We start from the raw sequence: 16,100 nt of genomic DNA on the forward strand, positions 1-16,100 counted from the left end.
CAGACGGCGCAGGCGGTAAGTCAGACACCTACAACACACACAAACAACACATACCCGCAAAATGGCACACACATACACAGAGGATCCACATCCTGGCCACTAACAACAGCCCACCATAGGGGTTGCATGGCCAGCACCACAAACACCCCCACCCATAGTGGATCTGTTGCTCATCACTACTGCCACCCTCACTCTCAGGGGACCTGTTTCCCATCACCCCTACCACCCACACTCACAGGGGACCTGTTGCCCATCACCCCTGCCACCCCCAGCCACAGGGCTTATGTTGCCCATCACCCCTGCCACCCCCAGCCTTAGGGCTGATGTTGCCCATCACCTCTGCCACCCCTACCCATAGGGCTTATGTTGTCCATCACCCCTGCCACACCCACCCATAGGGCTGATGTTGCCCATCACCTCTACCACCCCCACTCACAGGGGACCTGTTGCCCATCACCCCTGCCACCCCCACCCATAGGGCTTATGTTGCCCATCACCCCTGCCACCCCCAGCCATAGGGCTGATGTTGCCCAGCACCGCTGCCACCCCCACTCACAAGGGACCTGTTGCCCATCACCCCTGCTACCCCCACCCATAGGAGACCAGTTGCCCATCACCCCTGCCACCCCCAGCCATAGGGCTTATGTTGCCCATCACTCCTGCCACCCCCAGCCATAGGGCTCATGTTGCCCATCACCTCTGCCACCCCCACTCACAGGGGACCTGTTGCTCATCACCCCTGCCACCCCCACCCATAGGGGACCTGTTGCCCAGCACCCCTGCCACCCCCACTCACAGGGGACCTATTGCCCATCACCCCTGCCACCCCCACTCACAGGGTACCTGTTGCCCATCACCCCTGCCACCCACAGCCATAGGGCTGATGTTGCCCATCACCTCTGCCATCCCCACTCACAGGGGACCTGTTGCCCATCACCCCTGCCACCCCCACCCATAGGGGACCTGTTGCTCAGCATCCCTGCCGCCCCCACTCACAGGAGACCTGTTGCCCATCATCCCTGCCACCTCCCCCCATAGGGCTTATGTTGCCCATCACCACTGGAAACCCCCAGCAATAGGGCTGGTGTTGCCCAGCACCCCTGCCACACCCACTCACAGGGGACCTGTTGCCCATCACCCCTGCCACCCCAGGCATAGGGCTTATGTTGCCCATCACCCCTGACACCCCCAGCTATAGGGCTTATGTTGCCCATCACCCCTGCCACCCCCAGCCATAGGGCTGATGTTGCCCATCACCTCTGCCACCCCCACTCACAGGGGAACTGTTGCCCATCACCCCTGACACCCACACCCATAGGGGACCTGTTGCCCAGACCCCCTGGCCATCCCCACTCACAGGATACCTGTTGCCCATCACCCCTGCCACCCCAACTCACAGGGGACCTGATGCCCATCACCCCTGCCACCCACAGCCATAGGGCTTATGTTGCCCATCACCTCTGCCACCCCCACTCACAGGGGACCTGTTGCCCATCACCCCTGCCACCCCCACCCATAGGGGACCTGTTGCCCAGCACCCCTGCCACCCCCACTCACAGGGGACCTGTTGCCCTTCATCCCTGCCACCCCCAGCCATAGGGCTTATGTTGCCCATCAGGGCTTATGTTGCCCATCACTCCTGCCACCCCCAGCCATAGGGCTGATGTTGCCCATCACCTCTGTCACCCCCACTCACAGGGGACATGTAGCCCATCACCTCTGCCACCCCCACCCATAGGGGACCTGTTGCCCTGCACACCTGCCACCCCCACTCACAGGGGACCTGTTGCCCATCACCCCTGCCACCCCCAGCCATAGGGCTTATGTTGCCCATCACCCCTGCCGCCCCCAGCCATAGGGCTTATGTTGCCCATGACCTCTGCCACCCCCAGCCATAGTCCTGATGTTGCACATCACCTCTGCCACCCCCACTCACAGGGGACCTGTTGCCCAGCACCCCTGCCACCCCCAGCCATAGGGCTTATGTTGCCCATCACCCCTGCCACCCCCAGCCATAGGGCTTATGTTGCCCATCACCTCTGCCACCCCCACTCACAGGGCACCTGTTGCCCATCACTCCTGCCACCCCCACCCATAGGGGACCTGTTGCCCAGCACCCCTGCCACCCCCACCCATAGGGGACCTGTTGTCCATCACCCCTGCCACCCCCAGCCATAGGTCTGATGATGCCTATCACCTCTGCCACCCCCAGCCATAGTCCTGATGTTGCACATCACCTCTGCCACCCCCACTCACATGGGACCTGTTGCCCAACACCCCTGCCACCCCCACTCACAGGGGACCTGTTACCCAGCACCCCTGCCACCCCCACCCATAGGGGACCTGTTTCCCATCACCCCTGCCACCCCCAGCCATAGGATGGGTGATACGCAACACATCCAGCATACTCCAACATCAGGTATGTCCACAAAATACATCCCCCACAACATCATGACAACAGTGTGTAGTCTGTGACAAATGCCCACAACAGTGATTATGGCAACAAGCATACAATGTAAGTAACAGCACATGTGTGACCAACACATGAGTTTGACATACACAAGGCAAGCATCACCATATCACTGTGGCAATGTAAAAAGAACACCCCCTCACTCTGTAGAACAGAAGTTAAGTGGGGGCTCACAAAATGCAGAAGATGTGGAGCATTGTGGTGATGGGGACCAAACCCCCCTCATCACAGTGACCAAAAGGTAAGTGTCATCATGGTCAAAGCTGAAAATAACAAACAGCATGTATGATCCCTGCTCCCAACACATCAAACACTTCTGGGGCAAACTAGTGGTTGTGTCCCATACACACAGAGATGTGATGAGGCTGACAGTGCTGTGAAAACATAACACTCTCGGCCATGTGCAGACAAGCACCACACATGGGGGCTGACAATGCATACAGTGTACAATGACACAACAGCAGAAGTGACCATCACCAAGCATGCACACATCTCGAAAATAGACTCACCAATCAAAACAACTTGTGTAGACTGTAGATGTCAGCTCACAAACTCACATTCCATGCCAGCAATGGCACCCAACAACCAGAATGAATGTGCACAATGATGTGAAATGACTCACAGGGACAGCATGCAAAATCACAGAAACATCATCCAGACAAAGGCCCACAACAGCAATACCAATACACTGGTGCAGATGCACAAATACAAACAGGCAAACTCACACTGCACATCCGACACAACATGTGTGTGTGTGTCACAGTATCCCCAGGCAACTACAAAACACATGAGGGGGGCTGAACCACAGTGACACAGATGTGCACACAGTGCCATACAAAAGAAAACCATCACTGGGAGACCCTCAGTGGGCAATCAGGCATTGGGAGATGAGAGGGAGCACAATTTGACACAAGCTGGAATGAACACCAACTAACACAGCAAGAGACTGACACACAAAACCACTACCCCCAGGGACCAGACAGTGGGGTGACACAAGCATGGATGACTGCTCCACTGTGATGACAAAGGCAGATGTCGTACAAACTGGGAAACCCAGACATGTGTATTGTGCCACAAACGTACATCACACATCCACAAACACAAATCACTCAGCATGGCCCCTCATCCATGGACAAACGGGACCTAGGGGACCATCCATGCAAACATTCACATCAGTCCACCCTCAACAGCACACACCCTGAACTTCAACAATGTGTATCTGTGAAGCCCACATGGACGAGTGACATTGCACATGCACCCATGACAAACACAGGAATGTTGGGATGAACTAAAGTGCACAGACACATCACACAAGGACAGTTTACAACCCTGGGGAATGACAGACATACTGCACAGTATGTGGTACATGGCCATGACCTCAAAGCTCATGTAACCTTCAGAATCCCTGCCACAGTCCCAGGACAATGCAGATGCCAAGGAGAAACACAAGGCACACATGCTGACACCTGCCAGAATTGCAGCCGTGTACCCGACAAGTGGGAGCAGTCACACACACATACAAATGTCTCAATCACTGAAAACTACCACCTAGGGACAACTACATGATATTGCGAACAAACAAGTGCCTTGAGGAACCCTGACTGTGTCCCATCTATGTCTGACAACATCATCACCACTCAGAACTGACAAATCCCAATGATGATACACCAATTAACAGTAGTGTGTCATGCACCCACGCATCTTGTAGCCCATTGGAAATGTAGTGGGATGAACACACTAACTTGAGGGGACACAACTCCTGTGGGAGCCCAGCTGTGCCAAACATATTCACCGCAAGTCCCACTCATGTCTGCAGAACACTAGGTCAGTCAGCCATCAGTTACCACACAATGAAGGCTTTGATCACAACAGCCTGGGTGCGTGAGTCTCCCCTAAGTCATCAGCACATACCCAAAACATATGTCTAGCAAGTTGCACAGAGGCCCCAGTTGCTCCTATTATAATGATGCCCACACCTGTAGGTCCAGTGTTGATGAGCACAAAGTATGTGGAAGTGACAAATTGGACAATGGGAAGCACATCATATGTGCAGGGGTGCAAGCCACAGATGTGACCATGCCAATGAAATGCTCACAGAGAGATGTCCACAAATAGTTGATCCTGACACACCCAGGTAGCTGCAATGGATGACATGGATACCCACCAGAATAAGATTCATATCTCATGGACCACAGGGAGTACCTCACAACAACACATCAGTATTCAACATTGTAAACCAAGCATTACAGGTGCAAGGGCATGTAAAACAACATCAACATAATGTACAGCTAAATCAAGTTCACAGGGATAAAAAAAAGCTTTATTCAGCATATTAAAAGTGAAACGTCTGTTCTAACAAAAGGCCAATGGCCAGTCCATGTCCAAATGCCAAGGAGTGAACTAGAGTGACAAATTCAGTATATGAAAATCAAAACGTCTGTGCAAACAAAAGGCCATTGGCCAGTCCATGTCCAAATGCCAAGGAGTGAACTAGAGTGACAACTGTCACACCTTGCTTGCCTGCACTGCTAAGGACCGGGGTCATCCCCTCGGAGGGGCATACATGGGGGCAGGCCAGGCACCACATGGACAGGATCTGGGCACAGCAGAAGGAGGCAGTGAAGAGGTGGTGGATGCAGGCAAGACACTTGCAACTGCAGTGGAGCTGACTGAAGTGGTGGGTGCTGTCAGAACTGTGGGGCACAAGTCAGATGGGGTGGGTGCCGGCACAACTCCAGTGGGCAGGTCAGATGGAGGGGATTGGCTCACCACTGCCCAAGGCAGATGGGGTGGTTGTGGACTCCAAAGCAGTGCCTACATCCATGGGAGCGGAATGGGGTGATGTCAGCAGGGCAGGGGGGACACGGTCCCCACATCAGTGGCACCAATTGTCTGACCAGGTGTAGAGGAGCAAGTGCTAGGGGGGATGGCCTTAGCATTTTGGGGGTGGTGTATCTGTGTGTGGGGGAACCCGGGGCAGGGAGTGGCGGGGGAACCTCTAGAGTGGTGGACTGGGGGATGGAGGACGGAGACTTAGCCTTGGAGCTGCGTGGTGGTGGGGGGGTCTTGCTCTTCTGGCACCGGGGGGACTTGCGGGTGGGTGTCTCGGTCTGACTGCACCTGGGGAGGGTGTCCGGGTGTGAGGGGCACTCCCTTCTGTGTGTGGGGACTTCCTCTTCCCCTTGTAATCAGGATCTGCAGGGTCGGTGGGGTAGAGGCCAAGGTCACAGAGGAAGAGCTTCTGGGGGGATGGGGTTGCAGGTGAAGCAAGGGAAGGGGGCTGGGAGGGAGAGGTCTCGGAGGACTGTGGAGTGGTTGTGGATGGCTGTGTGTGTGTCAGCAAACCAGCCCGTGTGAGTGTGGAATCAGTCCCCTGCGCTTGCTTGTGTGCACGTCTAGACCTTGGTTTGGGGGTTTCGGTGCTTGGGACAGGTAGGGTTCTAGGAATCGTGGGTGGTGCAGAGGTAGTAGGGGTGTGGGACTGTTGGATGAGGGACACTGCTGCCGCCAGGGAGGAGGCCACGGACTGATTGGTCCTCTGTAGGGCAGACATGCCTGAGGAAATGCCCTCCATGAATGACACCAGTTGTGTCAACAGACCTGTATGTGCATGGAGGACCTTCAGCATCGACGTCTGCCCTACATGGATCTGTCGAAGTAAGTCCACAGTCTCCTCACTCAGTGCAGCAGGGGACACAGGGGCAGGGGGTGCGGTGCCTGGCACAAAGGAGACATGCTCACGAACACGGGAGCCCACGGGGACCTCTGGGATGGGAGCCGATGGGAGGGGGGTGGTGGTTTTGGTGGTGGCGGTGGCGGGGAAGGAGACAGCCTCACTAGCTGGGGTTTGGTGGCTGCTGGCACCCGCCTCCACAAGGGAGTCATCCTCAGAGCTGCTGTGGCCCTCAGCTGGGGGGATGGTGCTGACAACTCTGTGTGGCTCAACCCGCCCTCTTTGCCACTGGGTCCACCCGACTCCTCTCTTTCTGTCCCTATAAGGCTCTGTAGTTCCTCCTGGTCCGTGGAGCTGTCCCCTCCTGTGGCCGTGGATGTTTTTGGATGGGAATAGGAACAGAACTACATCAGTCACCTGCACCGACTGCACACACCACAGTGAGTACATCACATCACAGGGCAAGCCCTGGCATCATCAGCTGAACACAGCTCAAAGTGCCAACACTGTTTAGGATAAGACAATTGTCATTCTCAACATCAACCATGGCACACATATCCCTCCTTAACTTTCACACATATGTCCATTGCATGTTGGATGCTAACACCCCAATGTGCCAACATGCACCACCCACACATTAGTTGTACATGCAAGTGAACATGTAGGAGTATGTCACTATACACACAGCACATCTCTTGCTACTGACTCAGTACAGGTGTCCGGATTCAGGGATGGGCAGAGACTCATTTCACATGCTTGGGATGCATGCCAGCAACACACACTATGATGTACTCATGTCCTGATGGGCAATTCCACAGTGGGGTGCATGCTGCACACTTGAACACAATGCAGGCTTACTCATAGCAAGTTAAATGCCATGGCACTGGGATGCCCTGAAAGTCAGTCAACACTGTCTCCTGTCACAGGGGCAGGGCATCCAGACAACAACAATATGCACTGACTCACAATCCTAGCTCAAGGGTAAAGCTAACTCTGTAGATGACCGGCGCACTTGCCCATCCCATGAAAACAACATATCCAGGACCCAAAAGACCCCACATCATGCAAATCATTCATATGAGTCTCGGCAAACACAAATCCCTGTACATTAACACATCACAGTCTGCCATGCATGTAACCCAGCTGCATGAAGGACACAGTTGCATACACCATTGTGCGCTGTCAGATGATCACACACCTATATGTCACACAGGTCTTGTCTCTCAGCCACATCGCAGATGTCATGCTGACACTCTGAATCATGGACACCCCAGTTGCACGTAGCAACAAGCCACAGCCCAATGACACAGAGGCAGACACCTGAGGGCACATGTCACTAAGCACAACCTGCAATTTCATACACAGGAGTGGGATTACAGAGTGTTTGTAAATGCCCTTGAGTGGCATGACTGGCCAGGACTAAGTGAAACAGTGTTTGGCCCCGGACAGTAGTCAGGTGGCTAAGCAAGTGTGACATACTTGATATACATACTCCCGAGGCCCAAAGATTGGAGTCCCCTGCTGCATGGGTTTGTTTGGATTGCCCCAGCCACATGTTGCGAGTCAGATCAGCAATTGGTACACGTCTCAAGGGCACACACAGATCACATGTCAGATCTCAGGCATAGTGTAAACAATTGACCCACCCATGAAACACACAACAGATTCACGGGAACTGATGCTGACCGGTACCTGAAGCATAGCTGACTGCAGGGACACAGTGCCCTAGTGACTGGAGGGGCCCCACCTGTGAAACAGATGAGGAGGGTGCATCACACAAATGAGGGACCTGAGTTTGGGACTACAAGACCTACGTAATTTGGAAGTGTGACCAGGACAAAAGACTGCTATTTGCATGTCAGACATAGTACACAGATCAGACATGTACTCACCCCCTTCCTGCTGCTGTCTGGCCTTCAGCTGCCTATCCAGGTCCAGGAAGACCACCGCCAGGATACGGAGCATGTGAGGAGTCAGGGTCTGGTGTCCACCCCTCCTGTGTGGAGGTGACAGCTTCAGCTGGACTCTAGCTATCCTCCGGGTCCAGCCCGGAAGGTCCTGCCACCTCTTCTGGCAGTTGCGGATCCGGCGCTTGTAGACCCCCACAGAACGAACAGCCCGGGAGATGGTCAGCCAGATCTCCTGCTTCTGGTGGGCATCAACCTGTGAGGAGGACAAAGTGAAAAGTACATTAACACACATGCCCCAGATTTGTGCAGCACACATTTGGATATACATGTCATCATCACAAAGGGAAATAAATTACACAGGTAGTGCAACCATGGGGAATAAAAAATCACATGCATGTCTGACATGTTAACAATGCCTGGATAGTTTAAGCTTGCAAAAATGCTCTTTAGCAGCAGGAAAACTATTCATTACATGTACTTACACATTTTGGGGGATGAAAGTAGTCAGTGAGAATGCTTGCCACTGGTATACACACTGCTAGTACTGCTAGTCAGACAACATGCATAATTAGGAGGCAGTGGACTGCACACTCACCTGCTGCCCTGGTGTCCCATAGAGCTTTCTGTACTCTGGAAGGAGCCCGTCCAGCAGGGCCTGGTTCTCCTCCTTAGGGAAGGCTGGGGCCCCCTCCAGAGTATGTGCCATAGCAGGAGCCAGAGGATGCAGAGACAGCAGCAGTGGTAGCAGGGATGTGGTCCAGTAGCATGTAGTGCAGGCAAGTGAGCTCCCTGGGGACCAGCCAGCCTTATATCTGTGCTGCAGAGGCAGACTCTGTGCCATGTGTCCCAAGTGATAGGTCCAAACGGTTGCATTCTATGAATCTGACCAATCCATTTAAAAGTACGACTCGTACACGCCTTCTGCATCGTTCAAATCTTCACCTTCATGGAACACTTGAAATTGTAACGTTGTAGGCATCCAACTGAATTTCCAGTGCACAACTCGTACAAGTTTTGAATCCGCATCCGTCTCCATGACAGTCCTGAGCCAATGGGTGCGCCCGGCTCGTTCAACTGACTGTACAAAGCGTATTTTGAATATACACATGCACCCATCTCCATACGATTCAATGGCCAAGGCGTACGCCTGTCTCGAACCATGCCTGTCCGACGCGTATGCATGATAGTCACCCGCATCCGACCTCATTGCATTCAATGGCAAAGCGTATGCACAGCTCGGACATGACCCGTGCAATGCGTACGCATTGTCACCCGCGTCGGACCTCATTGCATTCAATGACAAACCGTACGCACGACTCGGACATGACCCGTGCAATGCGTACGCATTGTCACCCGCGTCGGACCTCATTGCATTCAATGACAAAGCATACGCACAGCTCGGACATGACTCGTGCAATGCGTACGCATTGTCACCCGCGTCAGACCTCATTGCATTCAATGACAAAGCGTACGCACGGCTCGGACATGACCCGTCTAATAATGCCGAAACACTTGCCTGCTAAGGCTGTGATTTGACTCTCAAAAGTGATTTTATCATGAAAACAAACATACAAGTTTTTAGTCTTGTGGTTAGTCTGAGGATAGGGACCCAGTGATTCTGGCCACAAGGCTGAGGACCAGATCGAGGGCTGCTTGCTTAGGATCAGGGCCTCCATCTTACCTGAATTTAACTTCAGGCAGTTATGGTCCATCCAGTGGGATACCTCAGACAAGCAGGCCCTCAAAGCCATGGCAGCAGTGGCTGAGTTATGAGACAAGGTGATGATCAACTGAGTGTCAACGGCGTAGGATAATATTTCAAAGCTATGTCGCACAATAATGTCTGACAGGGTGCGGATGTACAAATTAAAAAGGGTAGTGTTAAGCAATAGCCCTGTGGAACTCCCTGAGGCAAAAGAACCACATTGGAGCAGAAAGGCTTCTGGAGCACCTGAAAGTGTGGTTTTCCAGTGTGAAAAGCCGTACTTAGGTCCAGTAGTAAAGCTGCAGTGTCCCCATTGTCCATTGTCTGGTGCATGGACTCTGAGGCTAACAAAAGGACTGACTTGGTGCTATAGCGGGGGCGGAAACCAGGGTGTGTATTTGTAGGAGATTCCTTCCCTCAATGAAACCTGACACTTGCTGGTTGGTAGGAAAATAACAAACGGCAGACCAGGGTCCAGCACATCAAATCCTTGTGTACATTCTATTAGTGAATGGTGCAAACACTGCCTGCACCTGTCGTCCGGAGGTGCCAATAGGAGCCAAATGTTCAGAAAAAAAGGAAGGTGCACTCGTTGCAGAGTCAATGAATCAGGCCAAGTTTTTTCCAAAGTTACTTCATTTATTAAATCAATCTTTAAAAGTGGCACACAGCCAACACATTTCGTTTCCAATTTGCCAGAGGGAAATTGCTTTCTTCACTACGGAGTGACAGTTTAGGGAGAAGAAGGAAGCTTTGGGTAAGGTGTGGGAAGTAATTGCTCACTGCCGGTCAGCGTTTACCTTGAGGGCTGCTGGGAGAGCCTCTGAGAACTCAAAGCCACAACTCTCACATGCCCGGCTCCTGCTATCTAGGTCCAGCGTCAAATGGTAGGCAATTTGGGGCGAAGCTGCTGACATCCTCAGAGCTGCTGCAGAGTATTGTGTGATAGCTGAGGGCCGCAGCATTAGTGTTTCACCAGGCCCGCGATCCATAAACAGCTCTGGCAGCTTACCTAACTTCAGAAAAGTAGCACCTGTGATATTCACACCATGGTTTGTTCTCTACTGACTTAAGAACCACTAAACTTCCAATGAAGTAAACCAATGGTAGCTAATACTCACTACATAGAAAAACAAAAGATCTTGCAGTACCCACATGAGCATTTTAAGTAAATATGCGGACCTTATTATTCACCCTGGGTAAAAGGAGACCACTTAATAACAAGTTTTCAAAGTGTGCATCATGAAAAAGAGAAATGTATGTTATATATACTTCCAGTTCCTCTAGGAATGTTCCTTTTCTCCCTCTAGTGACTGTGAAATAGCACAATCCAAATGAAGCCTGCCTTAGAATGTTGAGAACAATGTCAGTTGGTCAAGCGCTGTTGAGGAGAGTAGATGGCTGAATAAAGAAAACTTCTCATTTCATAGTTTATCTTCAGTGGTTATTCTAAACTATAATACTGGTGACGACTTCCAAACCGTTTAAGAGGTGGTTTCAGCCATCTCACCTTTTATTACTCTCTCCATTAAAGATCATCTCGCCTTCAACGGTACTCCTAAACTCATATTTCATTGGAGCTTTGTGTGAGAAGCTTTTCTGTAAGAGAAGCACTATCCCAGTCCCAGTGAGAGGAGCTTGTATCCTCCCCTCTGGTGTAGGATGCTTTCCTTAATCAACAGAAACATGCCTTGCATGTGTTCTGAGAGAAGAAGGAGCAAAACCATTAATGCTTCTGTTGGCCAGCAACTGCGCAACCAGAATTGAAGTGCTGCTCATTGAAGGTTTCTAGAAAAATTGGAAGTCTTCTCCCATTTTGAGAAGCATCTTTCGCCATATGTTCCATAAAGCAAGCTACTTTGCAGCTGATTTTGTTTGCTGCCCAGCTGAAGTTGTGCCTGTTGCCCTGCATCGGAGCTGGAGATCGTTCCCCTTACGCACCGATCCATTTGCGTCTAAGGGGTAGTGAAACGATCGCAAACAACAAAACATCGTGGGAACAACCATCTGCAAATGGTAATTTTTTTGCCTCGTGGCTTTTGGGGCTTGTGTTCCTCCATCATAAGCTGTGTACTTACGTTGAAGTGTGTCATCCCTCTCAGCGGTTAAGGGGTACGGTAACATACACACCTTCCCCTCCAGCAATGTAACAACAGTAATCTATTATTTGAACATATCTGTGGCAAGCCTTACAGAAAAAAAATATTTGATAAATTGAAGGGTCATTTTCATGTTGACAAACGCACCAATAGAGTTGCATTGCAGTGTGTAACCTTAGTCTTGCAATTCTATCGGTAACACACACACCACAAAGTGCACGTAATTGAAACATTTCTTCGGGACATTACATTTAATGGACAAAATCCTCAACTTTTATTGGTGCACCTACCTTGGATGCATTATAGATATAAGTAGTAATAATTTAAGGGCGGTCATTAAGTTTGATTGATACACAATTGAACCCATCTGTGCTCAGTACATATTTAAGCACTTTGTATTAATGTGTTGTATAGCCAGTTATTAAGTCTATAATCTTTATGTTTAGCTTGTATAATACTTATTGCTCATTCTGATAATAATGATGGCTGTAGTGAGCATGACTCAACCTCCTTCTTTTTTAAATGAAATTGGAGAGTCTTACTTACATTGGAAGGACTGGGTTAAGATGTTTGAGTCATATCTGTTAGCGAAAGGAGGTGAGAGGTTCAGTGCAGCGCATAAGCAACAAATACTGTTGCATAATTTAGGTGTACATGGGTGTAAATGTATGAAACGTTATGTGAACCAGAGACTAGGGGAGTAGGTGAACAGGATGAATTAGATGTTTTCAATGTAACCTTTATGAAACTTGAGACTCTTTTAGGTGACAAAATAAATGTGATTTTAGAGCAGCATCCATTTTTCAATAGAATTCAAGGGGAACAAAAAATGATCACAAATTACATTGCAGCACTAAGAGGTTTAACAAAGTTGTGCAATTTTGGCAACCTCACAGATTGTTGGATAAGAGACCAGTTGGTTAGATGTACAAATAGTCCTCGTATTTGAGGAACATTATGTGCTAAAAATCAAAATAGACATTGCCCAATTTATAGAACATACAGCAAATTGTATCAAAGAGATAAAGGTACCTAGTGAACTGGTTGCAAAAATTCTAGAAGAAAATTTAGAAAGTGAGATATATAAAGGTTTGGGTAAAGAAATAAACAAACCAAGAACGAGCAAAGAAGAGAATACGTTGAAATGTTGTTGATGTGGCAGTAGCCAACAACTTACAGTGCCAAGCTAGAAATTCTACTTGTAAAAAGTGCAGGGAGAGGGAATGTTGCCAGAGTGTGTAGAGAAGGAGAAAACACTCAGTTAAAAAATATTGGTAAAAAAAAGAATACAGAGCTGGATGAAAAAGGTATGTTTTCCAGGTAACCAACACATAAGTAAATTCTCAGGTAACTAATCCTAAGTGTAAAGTGTCTCTAAATAGTAATACGATAGAAATGTATGCTGATTCATGTTCTCCTTTCACATTGTTAAACCAGGCTGCAATTTTCCAAAAAGGGTTCCATCAAATATTAAAAGGTATTCGAAATACCTTATGTTTTCAAGATGACATAATGATATATGGCTCATCAATTGAAGAATATGACAGTACTTTATGGGAGTAATTTAAAAGATTAATGGAGTCTGGTCTAACTCGATTAAAAAAATATGCCAAATAAGATTTGGATCATTGACTACTTGGGGCATACAATTTAAATGGAAGCTTTCAGACCAAATCTGTCTAATTCAAGCAGTATAAGAAGTGACATACCCCAAAATTAAGGGTGAATTCAGATCCTTTATTGGCCTTATGGAATACATTTCAAAATATGTTAAACATTTCCCAGACAAATGTGATAATCTATGTGCTCTACTAAAGATAATAAGGAATATGTTTGTTAATGGAAACACAAAGAATTGATCAACAAAAGAGATTATTAAGTTGCCTACTTTTGGCACGTTTGACCCATAAATTAAAAACATTTTAACTACAGATGTCAGCAACAGGGGTTTAGGGGCCACTCTATCACAAAAAGGGGAGAAAGGAGAAAAAATAATTGCCTTTGCTTCTAGATGTCTAGCTAAAGCAGAAATTAATTATTCTGTGATTGAAGAAGGGACGCTGGCCTGCTATTGGGCTGTAAGACATTTTAAATTCTATTTGTCGGATATCAAGTACACTATACACTCTGACCATTAGCCACTTATATACATGATGTCCATGAAGGGAGCTGAACGCAGCACACCATGTATTTCCAAATGGATACTTGGCCTTGACAACTACAGCTTTAATTTAGAATGTATGCCTAGAGAAGAAAATAGAAATTGCTATCTCTCAAGGACACTTTTCGACCAGGAAGTGCAAGAGAAATTAATGAACAGTCCTATTTTTGCCATAACTGCATTGTTTGAAGGTGCATGGAGGGAAAGCACGAGAAAAGACGTTAATCTTTGTCAACTAAAATATCTAATTCTAGAGGGCTGGCCTACCAAGTGCAGTGAACTCTGGAAAGAGTTTAGAGACTAATACAAGGTAAGACATGAGATACACATCCAAGAAGGGAGAATATGTCGCAATGGGAAAATCATTCCACCTGAAGATTTTAAGTTAAAATTGTTGACTTAGCACATGAGGGACACCTTGGCAGTAGCATAACCAAAAACAAAGTAAGAAATAAATTCTGGTTTCCTAGAATGGACTCAATTGTTGAACAAAAGGTAAAAGACTGTGCTAGTTGTGCATGTAGTGAAGATAGCAAAATCACACATAACGCCCCTTTGTCTCTAGTAAAAGTGCCACTTAAACCTTGGAGCAAATTAGACATAGAGGTAATTGGAGCAATGGAAGGAATACACGCATATAAAAAATTCACGCTGTTCTAAATAGACTATACTTTGCATGGGATAATCATGAAATTAGTCCATCACACTACCACTGCTATTTTAATCAAATACTTAAAGGATGCATTCATTAAATTTCACGGTTATCACAGATAGCGGTTTTCATGTCACATCCCAAGAACTGAAAGATTTTCTAGAAGCATATAATATCAAACACGCAATAACAGCCTTGTACTTCCCCAATGTTAATGGCCATGTAGAGAGGGCAAATCGTATGATAAAATAACATGTACAGTGAGCAATAGTGAATGGTGAAGATGTAGAGAAATCCCTGTGTGATTGCATATGTTCATACCATACTTCACCCAATCTCATTACTAGAGTAAACCCTTTCGTAGCAAATAAATGTAGAGAAACCAGCTCCAAAATGTTACCTAATTGGTTAGGAAGAAGTAAAAGTGTGAAGGTAAACTCTAACAAGGCCCAAGAGAAAGTATACCAGCTTCAAATCAAATACAAGTTATGGTATGATGACAAACATAGGGGGAAAAAATCCAAATTAGAAAATTAGCGACTGGGTACAAAAAAGAAGAGATACCAAAGAGCACAATCATCAGAGCAAACACTTTCCTCCTTGTAAAATAATATGTGTCTCCTCCTCCTCAGAGATTGAGGTTATACTAATTGCATATATCGGAAAAATAGGAGACACACTGAGCAGATATGATTTGTTAGTATATAAAGTATATTAACAGTCTTTGATGTCACCTTCCAACTTCCCCACTTCTCACTGAGTTTAAGAGAGGAGTTATGTTTTAGGATATATTTGAAAAAGCCTTGTTGTTCAGGTGCCTTGCCTCATTTTAATATTATCCTGATAATAAAACCCAGTATTAATGTCCCATGGGTCTCGGGGATTGTTTCTTATTCTAAGTGTCCAAATCACTTGTTGATTTCAACACTTGAATCCTCTAGGATTTACCAACTATTATTATACGAAACTGCAATATAGTCTTCTATATATTTTAGGACAAGTTGGGATTGGAAAGTAGATATGTCTTATCACTGAAAGTGAATTTCCAGTAGTCAGAAGCTTCAAGTAGATTTATTGGGAGTTGAGAGTGATGGGGATAAGTGGCATAAGGGACTTCTAAATCTTTGGCTTTGAGATTTACACCTATAGTCCCTTGTAGGTGCTTTTTCCTCACATACCAATAGTTTATTTAGGTTTCGTATGTGTCTCTTCCTCCTCAGAGATTAAGGTAATACTATTTACATATATCAGAAAAATAGGGGACACGCTGGGCAGATATTACTTCTTAGCTTATAAAGTAGTTTAAAATTCTGCAATAGTCACCTTCCAACTTCCCTTATGCTGTGGATTTTCTGTGTTCTCAGATATCCATGTTTACTAATGGTACATTAGAGAAGTTATCATTTTTCAATGTACATACTTTATACCCA

General features: G+C 47.7%; 1 protein-coding gene across 1 annotated transcript in view; it reads left to right on the forward strand.

Moving 5' to 3' along the window:
* HTR2C (5-hydroxytryptamine receptor 2C) overlaps positions 1-16,100 on the forward strand; it is a 3,718,710-nt gene that overhangs the window by 1,496,398 nt on the left and 2,206,212 nt on the right. The window lies entirely within an intron of this gene.

This window comes from Triturus cristatus, chromosome 5_2 (assembly GCF_964204655.1).
Source record: "Triturus cristatus chromosome 5_2, aTriCri1.1, whole genome shotgun sequence".
Taxonomy (NCBI): domain Eukaryota; kingdom Metazoa; phylum Chordata; class Amphibia; order Caudata; family Salamandridae; genus Triturus; species Triturus cristatus.